The sequence below is a fragment of the Puma concolor genome, chromosome D3, assembly GCF_028749965.1.
Source record: "Puma concolor isolate L17-30 chromosome D3, mPumCon1.1.hap2, whole genome shotgun sequence".
In the NCBI taxonomy this organism is placed as follows: Eukaryota; Metazoa; Chordata; class Mammalia; order Carnivora; family Felidae; genus Puma; species Puma concolor.
The window spans coordinates 54273002-54286385 of record NC_141678.1 but is presented as its reverse complement, the minus strand read 5'-3'; the positions used below and the strand labels follow the sequence as shown (position 1 = coordinate 54286385).

At 38.1% G+C, this 13384-nt stretch overlaps 1 protein-coding gene across 4 annotated transcripts in view; it reads left to right on the top strand.

Moving 5' to 3' along the window:
• The window catches only part of GAREM1 (GRB2 associated regulator of MAPK1 subtype 1), a 204838-nt gene that overhangs the window by 50321 nt on the left and 141133 nt on the right, over positions 1-13384 (top strand). Inside the window, exon 1 of one of the 4 annotated variants that reach the window (XM_086682698.1) lies at positions 7341-7952. The exons of the other annotated variants lie outside the window; for them this stretch is intronic. The gene's annotated coding sequence lies outside the window, so the exon portion shown is untranslated. Of the gene's footprint in view, positions 1-7340; positions 7953-13384 lie in introns of those variants that run through there. 4 annotated transcript variants of the gene reach the window in all.

The window sequence follows — 13384 nt, the reverse complement described above, 5'->3', positions numbered from 1 at the left end:
AATTTTTAATAAAGGAATTTTTAATAAAGAAATTTTTAATTTCTTCACCAATGAAAAGCCCCTATCCTACTTTATTTGATACCTACTTTGTTGCTTTGCAGAGGCAATTGTATATGGCTCTCCAAAACTTGTAGTTCCCAGGAACTCTCCTGGGAAGTTGGGTCAGTGAGGGTAACAGACTTAGAAGTGAACTGATTGAATAAGTGGCAAGATCAATAGCTATTCAGGTATTATTGAATTGAGTTGATTAAATTGTGAAAGCTCTAAGTAGAATTAAAAGATAAATTCCTTATAAAAAAAAAGAAAATAGTGATGCATTTATCCATGATATAGGAGGAAGTCAAGAGAACAAACTTGCATACAATAAAGTGAAGTAGAGGTTGAAGTGAGAATTGCAGTCGTGTGTGTTCTACCTTAGGTCCTGGGACTCATATTTCAATATCAATAAAAGAATACAGTGTGGTAAGAATAGTAAAATAATCCTGCTTTGCCCCTTGTGGGCCAAGCCATTAGTAGAACATTTTATTTTCTCTTTTGGACTCCACCATTAAAGAACAGAAACTGGAAAGGATCCAGAGAAGAGCAATGGAAGGAACCAAAGGACTATTAAAAATTAAGGCCCATGAGGAAGGGGTAAAGGAGTTGTGAATCTTTCGTTTGAAGAGAAGTTCAAGAGGCCACTTAGTAACTGTCTTCGAATATGTGAAGGGTTGTACTGATGAGGATGCTGAGCAGTTGTGTCCTTTGTCACTGCGAACTGAAGGGAAATGGTTCACAGAGACTTAGAAGTACTTCTTGCAAAGGAGAGCAAGGCGCGAAATCTGTGGTCAGACCTGCTGTTCTATACATCTTTGACTGGACTCGACAGCCCGGGGTTCTTGGCTCGCTGTGTCCTTATGAAGTCGGCTACATGCCTTCCCCGAACATCTCTGACTTAAAATCTCAGCCCTAAAGTAGCACTTTATATGGTACTCTCTATTTCTTGGATACAATGGATGGATGGATGGATGGATGGATGGATGGATGGATGGGTGTTAGTATCTTTCTTTTACTTCCCCAACTCTCTTCTTTCTTCTCCAAATTATAAGGTAGTACAGAACACAAAACAAACTCTTGTAGCCGCTGAAAGAGACTGTTAGCCCTGAGCAATTAGCAGACTACTCAGGCAGATTTTTCCCCCCAGTGTTTAATCAGAATCATCATCACTTGGAATCATCATCGCTTCAAACAGAAGAAAATTCCATTTAAAAATAGAAATTCTTTTCTTGGGGAAGTTTTCACAGTTGTTAATGGGAAAAGTCTCCAAAAAAAATGTTGTGCCATGATATAGTGTAGTAAATTGGTATAGTAACTGTTTCCTATCACTAAATATGGGGAAAGTTCTCTTTTTAAAAAAAGGTAGGAGCTGCCGAGTTGATAGAGTTTAAAAGCGAAATATATAGAAACTCCTAAGCACATTTGTAGTGGAATATATAAGTGAGTATAACTAATTAACGTATGCCAATCCAGTAGGGTAAAAATAGGGGAGTGGAGGAGCTGAGTGATCATTTGGTTGACACTTTACTCAATCACAAACACTAAATTGGGACTGGTACAGAATTTTAAGTGCCTTTTTCTTGGGCCTTACTGTTGTGATCTTTCTTTAGAACAGTTCTGATATACCCTTTGGAAGGCTGGCCTGTGTGGACGTTGTCTGTGCCAAATTACGACACAGAACAAGGGACTGTTCTGTTTCATTTACTGAGAATAGTGCTTAATAAGTACTATTTGACAACATGCTGAATTAAGGGAATGTTATAAGGATGTTTCACAAAGGAAAGTGGGTAAAACATCTGATGTTTACAAGTTCTATTTATATGTAACTTGATAGCAGTATAAAGGCATGCTTAAAACTTTATTTTTAAAATTTTAGTCAGTATGTATGAATATGTATTCTGAGAGAAAATAATGTTATCTGGTTTCCAATACATATATTGTGGGTGCTATTTCAGAATCCAATTTTTTGCCTTGTTGGTTTGAACTGTATCAGGCCCTGGTCATTTGATTTATATTAACCAAATTCATGCAATGCTAATATGTAACATGGGACGCATTCACAATTACTTCCTTTTCTCGGCTTTGATCTTATCCCAGTATCTTATCTTAGTTTATAATCTTAAGTAGCTGTGTTTTCCCCCCTAAAAATGGAATCCAAGTGGAAGTTATACTGTGTGTTTATAGGTTTATGTATCTATACATAGGCAAATATAATAAAGGTCAGTGAGATTTAATGTCCAAAGGGAAAAATAACTGGCAAAAACTTTTATAGTACTATTTCAAAGTCACAAGCTAAGTATTTATCTCAAGTTTAATCTGTCATAAATTTTAGCGTATGAAACCTATGAAGTTAGCATATGAATGTTCCATGGGACATCCAAACATAGTTCTACTTAGTAATAGACAAATATAATCTATAGTCAGGTACAACCTATAAAATAATTAACATGTGTTGAAATGTAAAATAGTGTAATTTATGATTTTTATTCTAGTTAGGCTTCTCACTTAAATATGCTTTAAAGAAAAGATAGGGTTTAGATGATTTCCTAATGCCCCTTGCATTGATACCCTGATGATTCTAGTCTTCACTGACATCGAAATTGTGTGAGACCTTTAGTCTGTCTGAATATAAGTAGCAATCTGTGTTACACAGTTTTGACTATTTATATACTTGTGGCTTTATTTTAAAAAGATACTTGTATTTTGTCACTGCCAATAGAGCCTAGGGCAAAACCTGAATTTTTGCATATTCAGGTAATACCTACCTTTCCTTTCTTACTTAGGAGCTAGTGCAGTTCTAAGGAGCAGAGCAAGTGCCAGAGTAAAAAAAAGAGAGGATATAAGGCATAAGGATAAACAATAATTAACTCATGATGAGTTTTCAGTGCTAAAAAACAAATGCAGTGTAAACTAATACCTAACCTTTCATTTTATTAATATATAGCAATTGTGTGGCATTTATGATTCATGGAATGCACTCATCGATGTTCTAATTTAATCCTCACAACAATTTATGAAACAGGCACCATTGTTCGCATTTGAGTATGAAAACTACCTTCAAGATTAATGTGAGTTAACTAGGATCACCAACTTGTGCTGTGGCAGGATTCACACTCTGCATTCAGACCTCAAAACCAGCTGTCTGCCTCTTTTTTTTTTAATTTTTATTTAATTTATTTCTTAAATTTACATCCAAGTTAGCATATAGTGCAACAATGATTTCAGGAGTAGATTCCTTAGTGCCCCTTACCCATTTAACCCATCCCCCCTCCCACACCCCCTCCAGTAACGCTCAGTTCGTTCTCCATATTTAAGAGTCTCTTATAATTTTGTCCCATTCCTGTTTTTATATTACTTTTGCTTCCCTTCCCTTATGTTCATCTGTTTTGTATCTTAAAGTGCTCATATGAGTGAAGTCATATGATATTTGTCTTTCTCTGACCGACTAATTTTGCTTAGCATAAAACCCTCTAGTTCCATCCATGTAGTTGCAAATGGCAAGATTTCATACTTTTTGATTGCCGAGTAATACTCTATTGTATATATATACCACATCTTCTTTATCCGTTCATCCACTGATGGACATTTGGGCTCTTTCCATACTTGGACTATTGTTGATAGTGCTGCTATAAACAATGGGGTGCATGTGCCCCTTCAAAACAGCACACCTCTATCGCTTCGGAAAATACCTAGCAGTGCAATTGCTGGGTGTAGAGTGGTTCTATTTTTAATTTTTTGAGGAACCTCCGTATTGTTTTCTAGAGTGGCTGCACCAGCTTGCATTCCCACCATCAGTGCGAACGAGATCCTCTTTCTCCACATCCTCACCAATAATCTGTCATTGCCTGAGTTGTTAATGTTAGCCATTCTGACAGGTGTGAGGTGGTATCTCATTGTGGTTTTGATTTGCATTTCCCTGATGATGAGTGATGTTGAGCATTTTTTCATGTGTCGGTTGGCTATCTGGATGTCTTCCTTGGAAAAGTGTCTGTTCATGTCTTTTGCCCATTTCTTCACTGGATTATTTGTTTTTTGGATGTTGAGTTTGGTAAGTTCTTTATGGATTTTGGATACTAACCCTTTATCTGATACGTCATTTGCAAATATCTTCTCCCATTCTGTCGGTTGCCTTTTAGTTTTAGATTGTTTCCTTCACTGTGCAGAAGCTTTTTATTTTGATGAGGTCCCAATACTTCATTTTTGCTTTTGTTTTCCTTGCCTCCAGAGATGTGTTGAGTAAGAAGTTGCTGTCACCAAAGTCAAAGAGGTTTTTGCCTGCTTTGTCCTTGAGGATTTTGATGACTTCCTGTCTTACACTTAGGTCTTTCATCCATTTTGAGTTTATTTTTGTGTATGGTGTAAGAAAGTGGTCCCAGGTTCATTTTTCTGCATGTCGCTGTCCAGTTTTCCCAGTACCACTTGCTGAAGAGACTGTCTTTATTCCATTGAATATTCTTTCCTGCTTTGTCAAAGATTAGTTGGCCATACATTTGTGGGTCCATTTCTGGATTCTCTATTCTGTTCCATTGATCTGAGTGAACCAGCTGTCTGTCTTTCTGTTGTTTCACAGAATTCGTCTAAGCTGGGTTTGCTTTAAAACTATGCTGAGACACACAATTTAGGTGAACTGCATATGTGCTTGTGTGAAATCCGAGCATCACATTTGTAGAATAGGCAACACAGTTTTCCTTTGCATCTGGCAAGAGGGATAGAGTGGCTTAAGACTAAAACAGGAAGTCTGCTTCTACTCTTATGTTGATACCTGATTGGAGACCCTGTGTACATTTCCTCAATTAGAAAGTGAAGGCAATTGGCTATTAGGTTCTCCAGACTCCTTTTAGTTCTAAAATTCTTTGATTTCAATTTTAATTATTACTCTTCCACTCAAAATTGTTGTTTTCAAAAAGTGGTTTGCCTCACATGATTAGTCTATATTTTTACACTAAGTTTCTCCTAACAGTCTGTGCCAGGAATTGATAAGCTTTGAGATTTGGATAGTGTAGCAGCAGAATCCCTTTGTTGTGACTCTGAGAAAACTTTTTATATGCCAAAATCTGTTCTGTAAGAAATAGTGTCACATGGTAAGACACTCATCCTGAATTTGAAGAGTGGAAAATGACAACAGAATGCCAGTTACACAGGAGTTCATTCAGCAAATGTAAACTGAGCATCAGTATTAAGTACTTGGGCTGCCAAGACCTTGAGCTCCCAGCTTAGCATAGAAGGCAGACACACAAATATTGAAATGTCACTGTAATTAGAAGGACCCTGGGAAAGATGTGTGCAGAGTGCCAAGAGAGTAACAGAAGCAGTTGCCTCTGTGGAATGGAAAATAGGAGAGATGCACCAGGAAAGACTTCAAGACTTTTTGTACCCGTGGCACTCTTCGTTACATGATCAATCATAGAATTTTCAATATGATACATACACGCAGATCCATACATTAACCGATTTTTTAAAGACCTCCTTATATTCCTAATTACTATAATAATCTTAGTTACCACTAACAACCTACTCCAACTGCTCATTGGCTGGGAAGGAGTAGGATTTATGTCCTTCCTACTTATCGGATGATGGTACGGCCATTTTATGTACAAGGAAGCATATACCGAGGAACGGACAGAAACCTTGAGGAGATTGCTGCAGAGAATCTCTGGTAGTTCTGTTTATGTCACCTATTAGAGGCAGATGACACGCTGAAGTAATGTGTATCTAGCTTGGGAAAGTCTGTATGGACTTGAGACCATCCTAAGCATTAAGGAGACATTTTAAGAAAGTAAGGAAGAGCAGCTCCCTTGCAAAGAGGCAGACGAGGCAGTGTTAGACTCTCAAATTTCTAGTTTGAACGCCATGGAGAAAGGGCGTTGTAGGCAACAAGACAAGAGTGAGGACAAAACCACGAGGAGCCAAGATAGAGAGTAAAGGGGATTGTGCTGTCCTTCATCTGTCGGCCCTTCTTTGGCCCTCAGACTTTCCTAGTGTAATTGCTGTGGAAGCCCAGGGAGGGTTTCATACTGTATCCTATGGAGTTTGGTCTTTTTCTCTGAGCAGTGAAGAGCAATTAAGGTTTCCAAACAGAATAATAATGACAGCAGATTTGCTTCTGTAAGACTCTAATGGCAACAGAATGGAAGCTAGATTACAGGGCCCAGGATCTTGGCAGAGACCCTCACAATACTACTACTGAGTACTGTGGGAACCTATATTAAGCCCAGAGCAGAAGGGATGTAGAGAAGGGGATGGAGCTGAGAGTCACTGAGTTCCAATGATGACAACAATGATATTAGCTGAGATTTATTGAGGGTACCAGATGTCTGGTTTAAGTTCCTTATATTTACTAACTCATTGAATCCTCACAACAGCCCCATGAAGTGGGCACTATTATTATTATCTGTATTTATAGATGAGAGAACTGAAGCACAGAGACATTAAATAACCTGGTGCCAGTGAGGGCAGTTTGGGAATGTGAACCAAGGCAATCTATTTCTAGAGTCCATACTTTGTAATCGCCATATTGTCTTGCCTCTGAATCAGTAAGCATCTGTAAGATGTGATGAAGAGTTGGATGTAGGTGATGAAGGGAGAAGAGCCATCGATGATGACTGCTAGGTTGACCAGGAGGTTGGAGATACCACTCACTGAGATAGGAGGACCAGAGGCATCTGGTGGAATGATAATTTTGGGAAAATACCAAGTTTCCATGTTCTTGTGGGGCATTCAGCTGGTAGCATCCAGAAGGCATTTGGAGATACCACTGATCCTTGAACAACCTGAGGGTTAGGGGCACTGATCCCTCACCGTGCAGTCAAAACACCTTGTATAACTTTTGAGTCCTCAAAAACTTAACTGCTAATAGCCCACTGTTGACTGGAAGCCTTTCCAATAACATAGTTGACTAGCACATACTCTGTGGGTTATATGTATTACTTACTGTATTTTTATAATAAAGTAACCTAAAGAAAAAATGTTATTCAAATCACAAAGCTAAGTCAGTGAAGCATCTGACTTCAGCCCAGGTCATGATCTCATGGTTTGTGAGTTTGAGCCCCCCATTGGGGTCTCTGCTGTCAGCACAGAGCCCACTTCAGATCTTCTGCCTCTCTCTCTCTCTCTCTCTCTCTCTCTCTCTCTCTCTCTTTGCCCTCCCCTGCTCATACTCTCTCCCTCTCTCTCTCTCTCTCTCTCTCAAAAATAAATAAAAACATTTAAAAAAAAAGAAAATCATAACGAAAATACATTTATAGTACCATACTGTTAAAAAATCCACCTATATATGGGCCCGCACAGCTCAAACCTGTGTTCTTCAAGGGTCATCTCTGACCCTATCAGTTAACCCTTCAAGGGTCGACTATGGACTTGGAGCTCAGGATGGGTCTGTGCTCGGCAGTGATGTATAACGCTAACTACAACTAGTTTTATTAGGACAAACTAGTGAATTGGCAAAGCTGAATTTGTTTTTAGTGACCCTTTCATCATCATCCTCTATCTGAAGGGCTGGGTAGAACTTTATGCCCATTCTGCATCTCTGTATAGGTACATGCAGCACATATATTGGGGAAGGAACTCCTTTATCAGCGTGAGTGGGAATAGTCCAAGGAACCCCAAAGTTGTTGGATTTTTTGTAATGAAGACAGCTCCACAGCATATAACATCCACGTTTACAAAACGGGAGTGATTAAATACTAGCATCTCTCTTGCATCCAACTTTGCATTCCATTTTATTTACAATTAAAATAGAAGTGTTCTCTGCCTATCTTTTCCAAGAGTGTGGTTGCCTGATGGTCCTTTGAATTGGATGAACAAGATGGTGGTTTCAACCCTAGCCAGGGTGACATGATCAGGAACATGGGATCCAAAGAACAGAGGAATCACTGGGAGCCCATGGCCACTGGTAGCAGGAGGCATCATCCTAAGAGGTAGGGAGGCCCAAGAGTTTAAATGGAAGTACATGTTTCCCCTCTTGTCAGTAATAAGCACTTCCTTTTCAGAAAAAAGAACTCCCTCTCTTCTTTCCCCCCTCTAATCTAGGGTTTAAAAATACAGCCAAAGAAGCATAGCAAAGAAGTGTGGAGACCTAAACATCATACACAGAGTATTAATTTTGAAACTATTTAAACCTCTGACAGTTATGTTCAGTTAACTTTAAAAAGCCAAGTAGGGGCACCTGGGTGGCTCAGTCGGTTGGGCATCCGGCTTTGGCTCAGGTCATGATCTCACGGTCTGTGAGTTCGAGCCCCGGGTCAGGCTCTGTGCTGACAGCTCAGAGCCTGGAGCCTACTTCAGATTCTGTGTCTTCCTCTCTCTCTGCCCCTTCCCCACTCATACTCTGTCTCTCTCTCAAAATAAAAAAATAAAAAAATAAAACATAAAAAACAATAATAAAATAAATTTAAAAAGATTAAAAGCCAAGTAAAATTGTTGGAAATTACTTAAAACTCTGTTCTTACGTATAGACTGATAAGTTTTTGCTATATTCTTTTTTTCAATGAAACTTATCTGATTGTAAGATTCTGTTTATCTCAAGTCTAAGTGAACTGTGTGCTTGTGGCCTACTTGAGATGTTAAAAATAAAGCTGAATTGCACTCTTATTTGGCTCTTCCACTCACTTGGGGCAAGGTAACAACTGTTTTCATACCTGTTATCTCAAAGTGTAAGTTTTTATTGCTTTTAGCTATAAAATCTGTTTGGAATTTAATGTTTAAACACAAAGTCTGCCCATAACACTCAACTTAAATTCTGTATCTGTTCTCTCCTGGAATAACTGGCTTCCTTTCTATATTCCCTTCTGTGGTAGACACGATTCTAAGATGGCCCCTTGATTGCCACCCCCTGGTGTTATACTAGTTTATGTCATGTTATGTGGCAAAGGGCATTTGCAGATGTAATTAAGGTCCCTAATCAGTTGACTTGATTATCCCTGGTGAACCCAAACTAATCAGACAAGCCCTTGAAAACTGAGAGTTTTTTTCTGGCTGGTTACAGAAGTGAGGTCAGAGATAATTCAAAGCATGAAAGGGATTCAAATGTGAGACAGGTTCTCCATTGCTCAGAAAAGGAGGGGACCGCAGGCAAGGACCTGTGAGCGCCCTTAGAAATTGAGGTCAGTCTCCAGTCAAAAACCAACAAGAACACAACTTCAGTTTTACAACTGCAACTGAATTCTGCCAACAACATGAATGAGCTTAGATGAGGACCCTGGGCTCCAGATGAGAACCTGGACAGCCAACAGTTGATTTCAGCTTAAGCAGAGAACCCAGCCATGCAATGCAAGATTTCTGTGCAATTTTTAAGCTGCTAAATTTGTCGTAATTTGTTATGTAGCAATAGAAAACTAATACTTCTCCCTTGCTCCATTTCTCTCTACTGATGCTAATTATTAGTCTTCAGAGTTGCAGCGTTCCCGTCTCTCAAGCTTGCATTGGTATGTTTTCCATTTGTTCTTCTAATAGCCAATATTGCATTGAATTAAGGAGACTCCAATTTCTTTTCTCCTTTTCTCTTTTAAAACCTGAGCCCAGTCTTACTGGTTCTGTCTTACTGGGATTCTTGGTATAGATTTCATCCTCTGGGAGGGAAGTAGGGAAGGCTTTAATCTCTCCATGTTTATACTGTTCAAGTATCATGCTTAAAGTTTCTGTTCCTTTTCATTTTAATGACATAATTCTTGGTGATGTTATACCGTAGATGTTTCTCGTGTTATCCATTGGACTGGGTCTGTTCCCATTTCACATATAGAAAGTAAGCAAAAGAGCTGTATGTGGCTCTGCCATAGCAGAGGTGGAATTGGGACCTAGAATAGAAGGAGATGTGTGGAATGTGCCGGTGGGTGTTTGTAGTACACAGCAACAAGGGACAGTTGACTGGTCATGGATATTGGAATCTCACCAGTGAAGTCTGTAAGCATGCCAAGAAGAAAGCATCTCAATGTGACAGTCTCACGTTGGGGAAAAGAACAGATTATATGTGTGTGATAGTTCTATTTTAGTCTCTTTGGTTACATTTGGATCCTCTACCTAGTATTTCTCTTGCATCTAGAAAAAAACATTGAAATGGAAGGAAATAGTCTCTCGTTTTAATAAGTCATGAAATAACATTCTGGATGCTGGTCTACTGGATAATTTGTAAAAAAACAACAACAAAAACAAAAACAAAAAAAGTTTTGTTTTGTTTTTTTAAATTTCTTAGACCTGAAGGGAGAAGGGGATGGAGTAGCAGGCTTTTTTTATTCATTTTTAATGTATCCACATTATTGAGGTAAATTTCTTTAATTAGGTTTGCCCTTATCTGAGAAAAATCTAATATATTTACATACGCTGCAATGGATTCCAATTATCTGTCTATCTGGGCAAGCTTATAACACTTTGGCTCATTTTGGTCACTTTCACATAGTGGCTCGCTGTCAGACCTTGGTCAGGGACACCCTGTCCCTGCCCCCTGCCCATGTGTTGAGGCTGTTCTATCCCTTACTTGTCAATGTCTGCGAAAACCTTTTTAAGATGTTATTAAATTTGCATAATTTAAACTTTGCAAACACAGACTTTTTTTATCTATACCTGCCAACATAATTCTGGTCCACTAAAATTTTTTATTTTTAAAAAGTATAGGTAATACACTTGAACTCTTGCAACTGTATCTTGCCTCTGTTCAAGTCAGCTAAATATTCCATGTCTCACATTATGTATTTAGATGGCCCTGTATACAGAGGATTCGATGTCAAGGTAGTTTTCTTTGTTACATTTTCCCATGGAAAATTATATTAATAATTTATCTGTAAGCAGTATAGTTGGTTAGGGGATGTAGGTAACCACAGTACCAATTTAATTGATGACGTCTTCAGGTCAGTGTCTGTAAACTACTGGTGCTTGGGGTTTTGAGGTTTTCTTGACATTTTTTGAAAGAACAGATTTTTAAAATTTTGTTTTCCAGTTCTATTTTGAGAAGTTGCACCTTGCTTATCAGACATGCTTTGCATTTGTTTTAAGCCTACTATATCTTTATAGACCTGTCTATAAAATTTGGTGATCTGATTTTTCTTAAGTCTTTGTTTACGTCTAGTATTTTAATGGGAGTGTTCTTTCATATTGAAGTTTTTTCTGTTTGTATATTGAAGTGATAGAGGCAAAGTATGGTGTGGCTCTTGCCTTCAGAGCAACTTATCTGGAAAAACTAAAACCTCGGGTGTTATCTGTATTTTTCTTATTAACTCTCTTTCATTTGTACAGAGAATATTAAAATTCACTGTTTTTGTGTACTGATACTAGAAACATGATGAGAATATCAGCAGTGGCATATGTGTAAATCTTTGTTTCTCTTTTTCCAAAATCCTGTTTGGTGTTTTGTTTTAAGGCTGTGCGGGATTTTTGGAAATCCCTTAATATGAGAAAGTTCTAAAAATTGCCAAATACGTCATTCAGATTTTTTTCTTAAGAATATATCTTCTGTAGTGCCTGAGTGACTCAGTCAGTTAGGAAGTCTGACTATGGTTTCTGCTCAGGTCATGATCTCATGGTTCATGGGTTTGAGCCCCGCGTCAGGTTCCATGCTGTGCACAAGGTTTCTCTCTCTCTCAAAATAAACTTTTAAAAAAAGAATATATCTTCTGGTGTAATTTCTATGGCAGTGAATCATTTTTAAATTTGATTCTTTAATATTGTATGTTTTATTTGTCACATAATAAAATTCAAGGGGATCTAAATCAAATTTGAAACTAAAAAATGACAATGAAAATCCCATTAAGTTGACCCATGGCTCAGTTTATCCTCTGAAATAAAATTGTTAGCTTTAACATTATATTTACATGGTGAATACCATCCCTTTATTTTGTTGAAGTAGAAGTGAAGCATAAAGTACAAATGATTGTACATCATGGAGTATTTTCTCATTGGACAAAGAAACTGTATTGTGTACCTGAGTCAGGCTAATAAGGGAAAGGACACTTACTGAAGAAGAAAATAAAACCAAAGTCCTATTTTTCCTGAGCCTTTTATCTACAGGGTACTATCCCGAGTTCTTTATATTTATTCCCCTTCAATCATTTCAACTTACTTAGTATTATTGCTATCATCGTAAATGTGAGAACACTGTTGCTCAAAGAAATTAGGTAATTTGCTCATGGTCATATGGTTCGTATGTTAGAACCACATGTTCGAGTGTTAGAACCACAATTACCTAAATCTGGTTCCAAACTTGAGGCTATCTTTGAGATTTCACACTGCCTCCCACTTAACATATTATAAATTCATTTAAATAAGTGGAAGCAGAAGGCTGGGGACAGTGAAGGGGAGAAACGTGCCTGGTGATTTGGCCTTTGCCCTCTCAGGTAGCTTGATGTCTGGGGAGATCCCAAAACAATGCTTGCCTTGCTTGTCTGGTTCTCTCGGTGCCTTTTTTTGGTGTGAACATCTCCTCACACACACAGCGCGATAAGTACATACATCACACCAACCAAATGCATCATCCTACATTTACTGTCCAACACTGGAGGACACACTGGATGTGTGAGACTTATTGAGAGAGGAATGTCAGTTATCGTCTTTTATGGATTGCCCAACAGTAGTTCTCCCGTGTCGGCTTTCTGATGTAAATCTGAGTCCCCTTCCTCGCCTGCCAGAAATGTGATTCCATGGTATGTGCCCAGGCACCATGCTAGATTTCATGTATTTTAAACGTTTGAGGAAATACTACAATTGCTCACCTGTTTTTCCAAAAATCACTTGGCATAGAATTCTTATCTTTCAAATGTTAGTTCGTTTCACCATTTCAGAGCATAACATTTCAGATTTGACCTAAGTAGGCATACTTCTGTTTCATACAGCAGGCGTCTATTATTCCTGGTCAGTCTGTTGAAAAAGGAATCCTTTGTCCAAGGGCTCATTGGAAAAAAAGGTAATAATATATCCCTAATCTCTTTTTCTCGTTTTAAACATCTTTCTCTTTTGTTTCATGCATTCCTTTTTGCTTAGATTTCCTCATGAAGTTCTTTGACATCATTAGCACTTAGTACTTTGTCTAAATTAATCTCTAATTCCTTTTCTTCTTGTTGGGATTTCATAGTAAACCATAAAGCATAAAATACAACAACTCCTTCACTTGCTTAGAACCCAAGACTACAGTCTTTGGGCCTTGGAATAGAATATTCATCTTAAGATGGGATCTTAGGCAATGTAGATTTCTGGATGTTTGTGTAGGGTAGGAAGAGATCAGTAGGAGATACTAAAAAAATAGCCTTTTCTAAATACTCTGCTTTCCTCAAAGTGTTTAAATGTTAAATAAAATCTGAGTGCTTAATTTATACTTACACGTATTTGATGTGAATGCTCTCCATTTTCCACCCAAGACTGTTCATTC